Raw genomic sequence first — 15,550 nt, 5'->3', positions numbered from 1 at the left:
AGCGGGTGTGTTGGATGAGAGCATCCGTAAGGCGGCTAGGAAGCCTCGGGATTTTCATCTGGCTTTTGAGTGATTTCTCTAAGCTTATTAAAATTAACTGCCCGATGGGCAGCGGCCTGGAGACCAGCAAGAACGCATTGCAGCATGCGATCTCGGCGGGTTCTACCATCTCGGCCGGCGGGGGTGTCTGGCTGGTATTCCCACCCTGGCTCACTGCGTGGGACAGCCTCGGCCCCGACCGGCATGCTGCGGTCTGCTAGGTGGACTTGATCAGCATGTCCCTGAGCTGCCGCCCAGACACGTTTTTTTCATCAGTAGTAAGAGTAGAGGCCAGAATGACAAAAATCTCACGCCAGGTCGAATCATATGCTTGTGTAAGATAGTGGAACTCTTTGGTGTAGGCTGTGGGGTCGTTAGAAAAGGAGCCTAAACGCTTCTCAATCTGACAGAGATCCGAAAGAGAGAGGGGAACATGGATGCGTATAACCCCTTCGGCACCAGCTACCTCTCTCAGGGGACAGAGAAGGGTTTGGCCTGAGGGTCCTGCCTGGGAGCGAGTGTGGTGACTAACGGGACGCTGGCAGAGAGCCAGCGCAAGAGGTAGCGGAGGACGGTGGGGCGCTAGAAGGAGGAGGAGGAGGAGGAGGACCTAGATATGGTGGAGGCCGAGCAGGGGGAGAGGTAAGGGAGTCAGGTGGGTCAGAGAAGGCAGAAGAGGTTTCTAACGGGTCCTTCGGCTGAGAGGTGGAAGAGGCCAAGGACGGCGGAGGACTCAGTGCAAGGAGGATTTGTGATGGGTCACAGGTCTGACAGAGGGAAGGACGGGAGCACAGATGGAAGAAAGCCTGGACATAAGGGATCTCCCACCATTTGCCATTTCGGTGACAAAAGTTATCCAGATCTTGTAAGATTTTGAAATTGAAAGTCCCATTTTTAGTCCACTGTGACCCATTGTCTAATTTGTACATCGGCCAGGCGGTGTTACAATAGAAAATGAGTCACTTGGGCCGAATATCAGACTTGAGGCCCAGGGCTACAAGACTGGCTAAGAGACAGCCCAGAGGCGTGCTAGATTTGATTTTGGAGGGTTGACTGCCCATCGTGTCCTAGTCCAATGGGAGAAGGACGAGATCAGGCGTCCCTGAGACACTCGGGGCCTTATGAATCCTTACGGATGGAAGGCCTGACTGAGGGGCTTGGGTGTCCCTGAGAAAACTCGGGGCCTTATGAATCCTTACGGATGGAAGGACTGACTGAGGGGCTCAGGCGTCCCCAAGACACTCAGGTCCTTATGGTGGAGGATCTCTGACTTGGGCCCAAGGTTTTATGAGTCCATTCCGGAGACCCTGGAATGGACTCCATTGGACTAGGAACACAAGGGCACAGGGACTTACCCAGACCAATTAGTCGACTGGCATCCAATGGAGGTCCCGGTCCAAGGTCAACAAACACGAGAGGGGACAGCGCGACCACGGCCCTGAGGCAGGCCGGGACAGCCAAGACTCCCCTCTCGGGTTTCGGCACCAAATGTAAGGCTTTTTGGTGGCGGCAAAAAGAAAAGACAGACAGACAGAGAGAAAGAGTGGGGGCCAAACCACGTAGCTTTATTATACACTCATGGACGAGGTTCTGGGGCCCCAAGAGAGGGGGCCCCAGAAGTTGCCACTGTTTGAAGGGGCTGAGGCCGTTTATACGCTTTGAGCCTGGCTAGGGACTTTTGGCAGGAAGAGCTGGGGATTTTAGGAGGGGCTGGAGGTATTTGTAGAATCCAGGAGCCAAAACTTTCTTATCTGGGTGGACTTTTGGGTGTGGATCCTCTCAGCGGGGCCTGGCAGTTTTGTCCTTGGCGGGTCTGGTCTCACGAGCCTTTTCGCTTTTGATCCAGGGAAGGGACGGGGCTGCCACCAGCATTACAGTTAGGTTTGGTAAAGAAAACCTTAATGTCTGAGAAAGAGTTAGCTTTTTAAATGAGGAGTATAATAGGAATTGCTACCCACAGAATCTCCACCCCCACACCTCAGGCTGTCCTCTAAAAGATGATCCAGGGCTAATATTCACTAGACACCCCAAGATACATGGCTTTGTGGGCATCTTGGGTCATCCCCAGATAGTTAGGAAACCAGGACCAGGAAAAGACATCACCCTATAAAGTTTCCAAAGAGTATTTCAACCTAAAAATAATCTGATAAGTTATATCTGCCTAGGAAATATAAAAGGAGGAGGAAGAGGAGCACAAAGACTTTCTACAGGGAAATATTAGGAGGTGATTTTTCTCTACTTTCCTTTCATGTGAAATGTTCAGAAAGAGGAAACATATATTTTTAAAAGAGCCATTCACAGCTCCATGAAAAAAATGACCAACAGTCAAAATACTGTGTCTGTTTGAAAAATAAATAAAGGAAAAATAGTTGATCATGTTATGAGGTGGAGGGCAGTAGCAGGCTTTGGGAAACGTGTGGGGAAAGAACTGGAAAGTCAGGGTTTCCAAGAGGTCCTTCAATGGTCAGGCTGGGCAAGCTGGATTTGTTTCTTGTACTTGGGATCCTGTTTGCCAGACATTCCGAAAACTCAAGGAAACCAGCCCCCAGGGACTGCTAAAATAATTAAGTAGGGGCAATTAGGCTGAAGTGGCTGTAGTGCCCTGGCTTCCTACTTAAGAAAACCTAATTCTAACTCAAATGCATTTACTGTAAATTACAACTTAGAGGAAAACAAAACTTAGGCAAAAAAACTACAAACTTCCAATAAAGTTCTGATTACATAACCAGAAAATAGCCACCTGGATAAATAAGGTGACTACTGCGAACTAAAATAAAATTTTAAGGCTCCTCCCCCTCCCCCCCACGGCTGACCCAATTGACCCCCTCAAGGCCAAAGGAATATCCTAAAACTAAATTGCCTGCCAGGAGGAGGGGGTGCAGACAGGCCTCATGATGCCCCCTCCCTTCTTGGGGTCAACATTTGTAACCCATTAGCAGGCCTAAGGGTATGCAAGACACACCTGCAAATCCTCAATATACACAACAAATCTATGCCCAGCTTGTCTCAGATTAACAACTCCTTATGTTAAAACATTCAAGCTTTTAGACAAAGCTTCTTGTCTTCAACTAATTACAAGTCAAAGAATCTTTAAACCCACCGGTGGCTCAGGTAGATCGCTCAAGTCAGGAGTTCAAAACCAGCGTGAGCAAGAGCAAGACTCTGTCTCTACTAAAAAAAAAAAAAAAAAAAAAAAGAAATTAATTGGCCAACTAAAAATTATAGAGAAAAAATTAGCCGGGCATGGTGGCACATGCCTGTAGTCCCAGCTACTCGGGAGGCTGAGGCAGGAGGATCACTTGAGTGCAGGAGTTTGAGGTTACTGTAAGCTAGGCTGATGCCAGGGCACTCACTCTAGCCTGGGCAAAACACTGAGATTCTGTCTGAAAAAAAAAACAAAACCCACCTGTAAGCCCCTGCTTCCAGATAGCCCACCTTTTGGGGCAAAACCAAAAGGTGGGCTTTTGAATACCAAAAGGGTATTCCCTTACCTGTAACCCCTGTCTTCCTGAAATGTATAAAACAAAACTGTGACCCAGCCACACTGGGTCCACTGCTCAGCGCTTCTTGGGTGTGACTCTGGGTCATGGGCCTCAAACTTGGCTCAGAGTAAATCTCCTGAAAATTATTTTATAGAGTTTGGCTTTTTTTCCCATTGACACTATCGTATTTCCCCTGAAAATAAGACCTACCCATAAGATGAGCCCTAGCAGGATTTGTAAACATTTGCGCAATAGAAGCCCTACCCCGAAAATAAGCCCTAGTAATGGGCGTGGCTGCACAGTGTATCTGCACACCCCATGCATTTCCTGGCAGAGCAGTAAAGAAGACGAGTAGCCCTTCTCATCTGCCCCATGAGAGCTCTATGGCTGGACATGAGAGATTGGGGTCATTGGTTCTAAAGGAAATAGAGTGGCAAGAAATTCAGGATGGAATTCGGGGATTGGAGAGTGATGATGATGCTCCAGAAGAAGACGACTTGACTATATTTGAAGAAATGCAGAGTGTTGTACCATACTTTAAAAAAATAACACATCCCCTGAAAATGAGCCCTAGGGTGTCTTCTTGAGGAAAAATAAATATAAGACCCTCTCTTATTTTCGGGGAAACACGGTACATAACTGTACTCAATTACTGAACTTGGTTCGTTTCCTCACACACCTTATAACTGCCTTTCCGCCAAGACCCTCCAGCGGCCCCAAGACAACAAACCGTGGTTGGGGGGCTTCTAGATTCACAAATTACCATTTGCTCAAATAAAGTCTTCTAAGTTTTCGCTCTTCCTCAGGTTAATTTTTTTTTTTTTTTTTTTGAGACGGAGTCTCTGTTGCCCCAGCTAGTGTGCATGCCCTGCGTCAGCCTCGCTCACAGCAACCTCAAACTCCTGGGTTCAAGTGATCCTCCGGCCTCGGCCTCCCGAGTAGCTGGGACTACAGGCATGCGCCACCATGCCCGGCCCTCGGGTTAATTTTTAATAGGAGAAAGGAGCAGCCAGGGACCGCGCCCCCGGTTCCTGCCACGAGCACCCCGCACACCGAGGAGGGTCCTGGCCCGTGGCCCTGCTGTCCCCGCGGCCGGGACGCGCGCACCGGCGGGCGCAGAGCTGCCCAGACCGGGGAGCGGGCTGCGGGCGGGCCCAGAAACGCAGGGACACGGCGGAGGCCGCGCCCAGCTGCCCTCTCCACCCCACCCTGTGGCCCGAGGGCGCAGAGGGCTAACGTGGGCCGGTGCGAACTTCCCTCTCGAGACTCTGGAGCTGACCCCGGCCCCGCAACCCCCAGCCCTTCCTCGGGCTCCAACCAGCCCCTTCCCCCTCTCGAGACGCCGGCTGCGCACCCACCGCTTCCCAGCTTCCAGGGTGCCCTGGCGTTGTCTAGGAGTCTTCCCGCACCTGCAGGTCACAGGACGACAGAGCTGCGGCGGAGACGCCAGGGCCCGCTGGACGCCGCCGCGGTGGAGCGGGGACCCAGCTCGCGGCGCACCCGGCAGAGACGACGGCCGCCTGCTCCCTCCGGGCTGTGCGCCCGACTGGACAGGCCTCACCGCGGCGCCTCGGCTGGGATAAAGCTCCAGGCCCCTCCCCTCTGGCCGTGAGTGACAGGAGACCGGATCAGACCCGGGCTGGATGAGGCCAGAAAAACAGGCTTCTGGTTGTAGCTATTTTTAGACAGGGCTTTGCCCCTGCTTTGGGACCTGGCCCTGCTTGGGGGACATTTGTATTTAACCTTGAATATAAACTATATCCTTTTATGATTTTTATATCTATCTCTATATATATTGACACACATACAGTAAATATACATGTTATTCATAAATGGAAATAACATAATGAGAATTATTTTAAAGTTTTAGGTTTTGTAAACATTTTGGCTTCTAGTCCTTTGAGGAGGCAGCCTGAACATTGAACATGGAGGCATTCCTCTAAGGCAGCAATGCCAAATAGAAATAAAATGTGAGCCATATAGGCCATTTAAAATTTTCTAATAGCCAAATAAAAGGAAATAAAAAGAAATAGGTAAAATTGATTGTAATATTTTATATTTAACCCAATATACCCAAAATATTATTGTTTTACTATTTGATCAGTATAAAATTATTAAAGAAGCAATTTTGAGTACTATATCTTTAAAACTCATTCTATGTTTTAATCATGTAGCACATCTCAGTTCAGATCAGACCCATTCCAGGTGCTCAGTAGCCCAATGTGGCCAGTGGCTGCCACACTGAAATGCAGCTGTGAGGGCTCTGATTCCCCTGACCTCAGACAGGCGATGGGCCAGAGCCATGCTTTTTTGCCAGAGGTGAGAGAACATCCCCTCCCTATCATCATCTCTCCTCAGGACCAAGGGTGGAGAGATGGTGCCCCAAGAGAGAACTTGGGGCTGCAAGCATTAAGTGTCCACAGGTAGACCTCCACGTGTACCTGCTCTTGGTGGGGGCCCATCCCCCTTCCAGAAATCATATACTAAACAAAGAATAATGTGGCCCCAGGAGAAGGGAACCCCAAGATTGTGGTTACATAACTCTGCAAATACCCTACAAAGCATGAGACATACACTTCAAAGATTTGATTTGTTATTGGGAAGGATGAGTGTGAGATCTAGGCTTCTGAGAGGTATCTGAAGTCTGATAAGTGCATCCAGGGCCTCAGGGAATAGTGGTCCCTACATACAGACCCAACAGGCAGGACTTGTGCCTCCCAGGAGGGCACTGGTGAGCACAGCACTAGCTCCTCCTCCTGTGGCCTGCACAAAGCGGCAGAAAACTTTAGGCTAGGCTGGGGTACAAGGGCCATGGAGCTCATGAGCAATGGCTGGTAAGGGCCTGGCCAGACTCTGCCCTGTGCCTGAGCAGGACTTCAGCACCTGGGTGTGGAGTCTGGCACATCACACAGGGAACAACCTGATGATCTGGTGGCTGTAGAGCACATGCTCTCAGGCCAGGAGACATTCTACATTAACTTATAGAAGACACACTGCTGTTAACTCACAGATTCCTAGGAAACATAATAGTGTCATTAGGTAAGAGACATTTCTCAGTAATACTCACAGAGACAATCTTGCACAAGATTTTTGGTAGCACCACTGCCCATATTTAGAGAGATATTTAGAGTGCTCTCTTCCTAATTCTAACGTTGCACTGTCCTCTATCCATTTATGTCCAATTGTCACACCCAGATTTGATGATGAACCTCAAAATTCATTACTGTGATACACAGAAAAATGATTGTCTCTTTTTCCATATGCAATGGGGCTAATGTGCAGTATGTTAGGCATTTTTACTCAAATGTTTATGTGCTTTATTTAAATATTATGATAGAAATGCAAACATCTTGCACAACAGTAGAAATAGTTAGATAATAAAATGTATCAAAATAGTACCAATCATAAAGCTTTAAAAAATTTCATTATTTTGTCATCACTTTCAATAACCAATTCCAACTATCCTAGTGGCATTTTAATACAAATATAACAAATCATATTATTTAGTTTGTAGATATTTCTATTCCTATTTCTAATGGATAAAACAATCTAATGCAAATACTGCTATTATACCTAATATAAATAATTTTTTTTTTTTTTTTTTTGAGACAGAGTCTCACTTTGTTGTCCAGGCTAGAGTGAGTGCCGTGGCGTCAGCCTAGCTCACAGCAACCTCAAACTCCTGGGCTCGAGTGATCCTTCTGCCTCAGCCTCCCAAGTAGCTGGGACTACAGGCATGTGCCACTATGCCCAGCTAATTTTTTATATATATATATCAGTTGGCCAATTAATTTCTTTCTGTTTATAGTAGAGACGGGGTCTCGCTCTTGCTCAGGCTGGTTTTGAACTCCTGACCTTGAGCAATCCGCCTGCCTCGGCCTCCCAAGAGCTAGGATTACAGGCGTGAGCCACAGCGCCCGGCCTAATAATTTTTATATTAAATAAAAACTCAGCTAAAGTAATGTTTGTGATTGAAATTCTAGGGTCCTACAAACACAAGAGATTTTGTATGATCCACCTTAATTCTTTACATATTAATATAATATTTAGCCTAGAGACTTAGAGTAACAAATTTGAGTACATTAACTGGAGATAAAATACCATAGAGGCAGGGCGCAGTGGCTCATGCCTGTAATCCTAGCACTCTGGGAGGCCAAGGCCGGCAGACTGCTTGAGGTCAGGAGTTCAAAACCAGCCTGAGCAAGAGTGAGACCCCGTCTCTACTATAAATAGAAAGAAATTAATTAGCCAACTAACATATATATAGAAAATATTAGCTGGGCATGGTGGCGCATGCCTGTAGTCCCAGCTACTCAGGAGGCTGAGGTAGCAGGATTGCTTGAGCCCAGGAGTTTGAAGTTGCTGTGAGCCAGGCTGATGCCATGGCACTCACTCTAGCCTGGGCAACAAAGTGAGACTCTGTCTCGAAAAAAAAAAAAAAAATTCTCCTTAAAGTAGTGCACTACAAATGAGCAAAGCATTCAAAAATAAATGTAGTTTGCAAATTGCAGCCAAATCTACATAATTACTTGCTCTTAAGGATTCAACTTTATTTGAATGTATGTTTATAAATTTCCTTGTAACTGTCATGGACAACATAGAGGCTCTCATTTTTACATCTTAACATAAGTATAGAATCACTAATGGACTTTCTGTTACATAGTCTTGATGTTATTTTAGATTACAATTATAAAAAAGATAGTGTTCAAAGCAGATTTCTAGATTTTCACTTTTATTGTTACTGTATTATTACAATACTCTTATCCCTGGTATCGCCATGATTCAAGCTGCAATACAATGTTCAATAATCATGGATTCATTTAAAATATTTATTGAGCACTTAACAAGTGACAAGTGCTGTCCTAGATAATGAAGACACAGAGGTAACAAACAGACACAATTCTATCCCGTAGAATCTATAATCTGGCAGGAAAAGCTGGAAGATTTTTGTGGTACAAGGTTTCAATAAAAGAGGGTAAATATAGAGAAAGATATAGCCCTAGGTATAGGAAGGGACTCTTTCCAGAACTGTTTGTTCAAACGAAGACCTGAATATGAGTACACTTTATCAGCAAAGGAAGAAAGAGATCAAGGTACAAGAGAAGCACAGGAATGAGTGAGACACATTTGAGAATCAGTAACCAGTAGGATATGGCTTGAAATAGGGCCTTACTAATAACCCATCTGACAGAAAAACTAAACTATCAAACAGAAAGTAAGGAAAATTAACTCAACTACCCCTTTGTTTTGTTTTAATTAAAAACACCTGTGGCCTAACTTGTTATCTCTAATAGTATCATTTTCTCAACCTTGAAAAGCCCAAAGCAGACAGTGGGGGTGCATCTCCCACTCTAGTTCTCAGCCTCAACTCTTGCTAGACAGATTTCAAGGACTCAGATAAGCCAGAAAGAGCACCTGCAACAGCTTCAGCTACCACTCTTGCTATCAGGATGCTAAAGCAAAGGGGAAAGAGCCATTTTTACACTTTAAAACTCCAAGCAACTTAACTGCCCAACACTTCCTTTCTCCTTTCTTTCTTTGTTTATCATGGCCACTTATTCTCTCTCTCTCTCTCTTTTTCTTTTTTTCTTCCTCAGAGAAATAAACAAACTTTTACTTCTGTATATACTAGTCACTGAGAATTCTTTCTCCCCCAGCACAAAGACTTCACACCCTAACATAGCTCAAATGGCAACTGTGTGTTAGTTCCACGGAACAGAATTTATTCTTAATTTCAACAGATAATTTAGATTCCAGGAATTGTTTGGAATTCATGATCTACTCAGCACAGGAAGTTGTGACACTGTCATGAAAGTGACTATGGATTTTACTGCACTACATCCCAGGAAGGCTTTTCCTTTGATTTCATATGAAAGTGTAACATGTTATACTTACCAAAATTTAGTGCATGAAAATAATAGCATGTTGACATCTTACCTCCAATTAATTCAAGAGGGCACCATGCTGGAGGGTTGGGAGAGGTGAGGAAAAAAAAAAAAAAAAAAGGGTACCATACTTTCAAACTTTGATTTCCTGGTCATAAAATTTTATATTCTGAGGAAAAAGGATGCTATAACTTTGTCACAAATATAGACCTTTTTAAAAGTACTAGTGTGTCAGATGGCTATGTTTCTAGGAATATGCAAAGTTATAGAATAAACATGGAATAAATTCCTGGGGAACTCATTTTACTCTATAGCAGCAACTTAAAGTGTTTTATATTAAAATAAATGCAACTGCATTATAGACCAGAATGTAAAATTTGTATAAACTTTTAAAACATTAGTATTTGAAGAGAGTTTTTGGGTACATTGAGTAAAATTGTACTTCCATGTCTTTTTATTATTTTGTCCTATAATGGCTTTAAGTGATATGTAAATGAATAAGTTTGAAAATAGAAATTGATTATTTGATCTTGTCTCACCACTGTGGTAGTTGACTTTGATTAATCAGTACATCCTATTCTTTATGTGAAAATGTTGATTCATGTGAGGTTTCCATGATGCAGAGCTAAATCTTATTCAAAATCATTATCCAACTCCAACTAGTAATTCTTTTAAAAAGCAAATTGTATATGATAAATTATTTTGGATCAGGCCAGGCGCGGTGGCTCACGCCTGTAATCCTAGCACTCTGGGAGGCCAAGGTGGAAGGATCGCTCAAGGTCAGGAGTTCGAAACCAGCCTGAGCACAAGTGAGACCTCATCTCTGTTAAAAATAGATAGAAATTAATTGGCCAACTGAAAATATATAGAAAAATTAGCCGGGCATGGTGGCACATGCCTGTAGTCCCAGCTACTAGAAGGCTGAAGCAGGAGGCTCCCTTGAGCCCAGGAGATTGAGGTTGCTGTGAGCTAGGCTGACGCCACCGCACTCACTCTAGCCTGGGCAAGAGAGTGAAACTCTGTCTCAAAAAAAAAAATTATTTTGGATGTATTTCAATTTCAATGCAAGTTCATATCCAGGAGAACTGATCACTGCAGAGGCTTTTATTTCCTGGCTGGTGTCATATTTTGTCTTTCTTTTTTTTTCTCCCTCCTCTGCCTTCCCATGTTTTGTCTTTCATAGGCCACTCCAAAAGCTCTATAATGCTGTAGATTGCAGTGAACCAGAGCCCCCAGCCGGCCCACCCCCTACACACAGCCAACAGCAGTGCTGACTTGAGCATGGTGAGGTGGGGAGTGTGGTCGGGCCCACCTTGCTGCTGTCGATCTCCACCTGCTAAGTCACTGTGCACCTTGCAGGGGACTCCCCTCAGTGCCCAGCACCGCTGTCTAGTTGGCGGGCAGCCCTGCACGCAGAACGGGCTGGTGAGGAGAGCGCTCTGCCAGGGTGGGTGGGGCTGGGAGCTACCCCCTGCCTGACCCTGCTTTGGCTTACCCTGTACGTACTGCCAAATGCTGCCAAACTTGTTCTCACTACACAGGTAGAGTGGCCGAGGTCCAAGGGCACCACATGACCATGACCAGGCTCTATTACTGGTGCTGCAGCTGTGGGTGGATGCTCAGGTGGGAGGACTGAACCACAGGCCCTAGCCTAGGCCCTGCCCTTGCTACCAGGCCTACCTTGATGCTGGGATGTATTTCCCTCCATGGAACTCCTTGTAGTTCTTCAACCAGCAGATGACAGGAGTGGAGTCGCTAGTTGCTAAGCAGCAGGAGCAATTGGTGTGGGTGGCAGCATGACCAGCAGCTTTTTGTCCATTTACTAGGGCTGAGTCCAGTAAGGCCCTGCCAGCAGACATGCCCAGGAAGGTGATAAGAGAAGTAGGGGATGATGCCCAGCTGACCAGACCCCCAATTCCAAAGCTGCCACTGCCCAATCCCAGCCTCAGTTTCACCTCCTGTGTTAGGAAAATGCTGGCCTCTCTAAGACCCCTGCCTGGCCTGGATAAGGCTCCCAGAAGCCTCAACACAATGTCCCCCCATCCCCACCCTGAGCATTTCCAGAGCTGGGCCATATTACCCTTCACTTCTGCTCCTGCTGAAAGGTTCAGGGTGTTCCACCCTGGCATGTGGTCCTTCAGAGCATGACGGTGTCTCCCAGGGAAGCCGCTACTTACCCAGGGAGGTACACCAGGGCAGGCCCTGTGGGGCAGAAGCCCAGATCCCAACAGGCAGCCAAGCTGGTTGGAGGAGCCAGAGCAGGCCTTGGGAGCCCTTTACCAGGGAGGATGCCCTACTTGTCTGCAGAGCCAGGAACCTCAGTGGCAGAATCTGAGACCTATACTGCCCTCTGCAGAGCTCAGGGCCTGGTGGGCACTTGTGAGGATGCATCCTGGAGGCCCCACCTCCTCCTCATCCAGGTTTCCAGGGCCGCCACCACCCCCACCCTCATAGCCCAACTGATTTTTCTCCTTCTTGGGGCTGCAGTGGGGGCTGCCTTCTTGCTGGGACTTTTGGGCAGGCTGGACTGCCACTCCTCAGGAGGGAGGCATCAGGAACCTAGGACAGTGGAGGGAGGCAGCTCCTGTCCATGGTGCCTTACTGCTGGCCACCCAGAGGAATATACGTATCTGTCAGAGGATGCTGAGGCACTTTTGGGAGCACTGTGGACAGACGCTGAGAATAGGCACCTCCCAGACCTCTGACCTCCCTCCCAGGCCTCCCGCCCAAAGAGCGGGACAGAGAGAGCCCCACAGGCTGTGGCAGGGGCTGTTTCCCAGGACTGGAAGACAATAAGGACTCAACACTGCCCACTGCCAGACAGGGCCTTCTGAAAGAGAGCCCCCCAGTGACCCTCACAGCCTGACAAGGCAGGAACATTAAACACTTGCCTGGGAACGCCAGGAGGGCAGGAGCAAGCAGGGACTTGGGAAGAGGACATTGGAGTGTGTGGTTGGACACAGGGCCAAGGGGGCAGCTGAGCTGGGACATTTTCATCTCCCCTGGGGTCTGCACCCTTGGTTCCTGCAGCTCCGTCTCCCTGGCTGGTTCCTCCCCATCCCCCTGCCTGCTCACCCGAGAGGGCACAGGGCCTCAGTCTATGCACCATTGGTCCCCAAGTTGTAACTGTCCCCCCAGTATATCCCATGTTGATGCTTATCTGCACATGCACACCTCTCAGCTCCTCCAACACCAGAAGCCCCACCTCCCCAACCTCCATGGCTGGGCAAAGTCCACCTGCCACTGTCCCAGGCCAACCCCCAGGCACTGTCCCCTGACTGCTCTCTCTCACCTACAGCTCATCCACCAGAAAGCAACCTGCCAGCTCCCCCTTTACATCCCCACAGCCACCCCCATCCCATTGGGCTGGGACAGTCTTCTGATGATGCCCTTAACCCCTCCTTTCATCTGCCTGACAGCAGCCACCTGAGCCCCTGTGCCCTGTTGTACTCACACCTGTGGTGGCCATTTTATCCAGGGCCAAAACCAAAGTCCACACAGGCCAGCCCTGTGCCTCAGTCTCCCTGTCTGTAGCATGGGTGTCCCCCTCCCAGCCCAGCCCGCCACCCAGAGCCCAGGCCCAGGCATCCAGAGCCATCTCAATGGCCCAGACCCTCCTCTACCCTGAGGTGACTGAAGGGAGGTCACCCCAGGCCTTGGTCCTTCACCTGCCTGTAGAGGGCAGGGCTTAGTAGGTGTGAAGCAGTCCCCACCCCAGCCACACCTGAGTGCCTGGAACCTGGGCTCACCTGTGTCATTAGCCTTGTCCTCCCATCTTCCTCACCTCCTGAGGATGGAGACCTATAATGCAGGAGAGGGTGCAAGTGGATGGAAAGTGTCCCTTTTTGCTCCTCGGGTCCTACAGCTTCTGCTCCTGCCAGCATCCCCACCCAGCAAGGTGCTGACCTCAACCAGGTGCTGCATGCCAAAAGCAGCTCACTGTGCAGCCCAAGGTGTGCTGAGTCCTGGAGGGGCCTTGCTGGGCCTGGGGAACATTTTCCAATCACAGAGTCTTTCTGGCTTTGAACTCACTGGCTCCATGTCTCATTTTCCCCACTGTGGCACAAGGTAAAAATCCCAGCCTGTAGGGTCCCAGAGAGCCCACCACACCAGGTTAAATGGCTGCAGCACGAGAGAGTAGGGAGAGAGACATTCCCTGCTCTGGGTCTCTTGCCCAGGGACTGACGTCTGTTAGGCCACAGCCAGGGTTCTGGGGAGGGCCATGTCCCCTGCCTGGGAACTTGGCTCCCAGTCCTGGGCCACTAGAGTTGAAGCACAGGGGTGGGATGTGGGAGGAGCAATGCTCCATCCTAAGGACCCTGGGTCAACCCCAGAGAACAAGCAGCGGATTCAGACTCATGTGTGAAGCTGGCTGCCCCAAGGGATTTGTGTTTTGGGGAGAGATGAGAGCCTTTGGTCAGGGAACAAAGCATTTTGGTTTTGGGTATGCGTGGAGTTCTTAGCTCTCTGGGGCCCAGGATGTGTTGCCTGATTTGTATTTTCAAAGAGCCTAAGAGGAGGGAGAATGATGCCAATAAGGGCCCCTGAAGCCAAGGGCGAAAGTCCAGCAGCCTTCCTGCCACCCCACCTGGAGACTTTCAGCAGGTTCTTAACAAAGTGTTGGGGGGAAGAGAGACCCAAGGCCAGGCAGGGGTGTCAGTCTGATTTGAGACAACCCTGGCATTACAGGGCCTCCCAGTCAGGTGAGGAAACTGACGTTCCAGGAGGGCACCCAGAGCCTGGGCGGGCAGCTGGCAGCCTGGAGCACCGGAGGCCCGACGAGCCCCCAACCCCGCCAGAGGCGGCTCCACTCCTGGCTCTTTGCCAGGTAACTGGCTCAAGCTGGCGGGCGCCCGTCTCCCCCGGCCCCCTCGCTGGCCTGGCTGTGGCCTTCCTGCGGCCCCCTCTCCCAGGCTGGAAGCTGGCTCCCGGAAGCCACGCTCTAGGCCACACCTCTCCGCCAGCGGCCTGGAGCCTGGCAGCGAGGGCGGTTTGGCTGGGGGCCATGATCGCAGCACCTTGGGGACCGCGGCACCTGTGCAGTGTGGGCTCTGCCGACTCTCCATGCCCCAGGCCCCTCCTAGACCCTCCATGTTGCTGAACGTTTAGGGACAGCAGCCCCACACCCCTGGGGAATCCGCCCTTTCACATCGCCCTGGCCCTGCACGCGCATCCCCGCGGGCAGAACCCTTAGCCCAAGTCTTGAGAGCAGGTTGGGGGCAATGGTGGCACCAGAGGATGTCACCTCGTCTTGCCAACCTCTGGGGGCCAGGGGCAGCCTTCGGCTGACGCAGTCACGCCCACCCTCCAAAGTCCACCCTGTCTTTGACCAAAGCTGGCCAGGGGCCGGGGCGTGAGGCAGGGGCTGTGGGCGCCACTCCCAGGCTGGCTCGGTGGTGGCTCTGGGGCTCCAGGTGCCACAGAAATCGCTGCACGGGTTCCGGCCACGATCTTGGGGAGTGGGAGCAGCAGGAACGCGGGCCCTGGCCCCGCGGTGCCACTCGCACCCGGCGACCCCTCCCCAAAAGGAGTCGGTTAGGTCCGGACACCTCCGCCAGCAGCTGCAGTTCCCGGCGCCTCCCTCCTGCCGCGGGGTCCTTCCTCGCCGGCTGCTCTCGGTCGGACCCGCCGCTCAGCACCGCCGCGACAACCGCGGCCAGGCCGAGAGGAGGGAGGAAGGGCGGGGTAAGAAAGAGGAAGCGGAGGAGGGAGAGGAGGGGGGTAGCTTGTCACCAGGGCTGCAGGAGCGGGAGGAGGAGGAGGGGGAAGGAGGGGGCAGCTTGTCACCTGGGCTGCAGGAGAGGGAGGAGGAGGAGGAAGGGGGAAGGGGAGGGGAGAGGGAAGGGGAGGCGGGGGGAGGGGACGAGGGAGGAAGCAGTTCCTCACCTGGGCTGCGGGAGCGGCAGGGAGAGGAGGGGGAGGGGCAGCTCCTCACCTGCGCTGCGGGAGCGGAGGGCAGAAGCAGCGGCGGCCGGGCTCCTGCTCCCCCGACTTCTGGGATCTCCAGCCGCCCAGCCGGGGCCTGGCGCCTCCTCCCCGCCGAGGTCCCTCCCGGGCAGCAGGGGCAGAAAACTTTCCCAGGGACGGGCGCCACGGCCGGGCCACCGCGCGGAGCGTCGGCTCCGGAACCGGCCGCGAGGGTGC

General features: G+C 50.3%; 1 long non-coding RNA gene across 1 annotated transcript; it reads right to left on the bottom strand.

Annotated features, from left to right (window-relative positions):
* Nucleotides 1–760: 760 nt before the first annotated feature.
* Nucleotides 761–5,097, bottom strand: LOC142874950 (uncharacterized). The gene is made up of 3 exons (XR_012922534.1): nt 4,880–5,097; nt 3,140–3,210; nt 761–1,944 (listed from the first exon to the last, which is right to left on the bottom strand). It is a non-coding gene; the product is annotated as an uncharacterized LOC142874950 (long non-coding RNA).
* Nucleotides 5,098–15,550: the final 10,453 nt, after the last annotated feature.

This window comes from Microcebus murinus, chromosome 13 (assembly GCF_040939455.1).
Source record: "Microcebus murinus isolate Inina chromosome 13, M.murinus_Inina_mat1.0, whole genome shotgun sequence".
Taxonomy (NCBI): domain Eukaryota; kingdom Metazoa; phylum Chordata; class Mammalia; order Primates; family Cheirogaleidae; genus Microcebus; species Microcebus murinus.
Note: the sequence above shows the minus strand (reverse complement) of the source record. Positions and strands in the feature narration are given on the sequence as shown.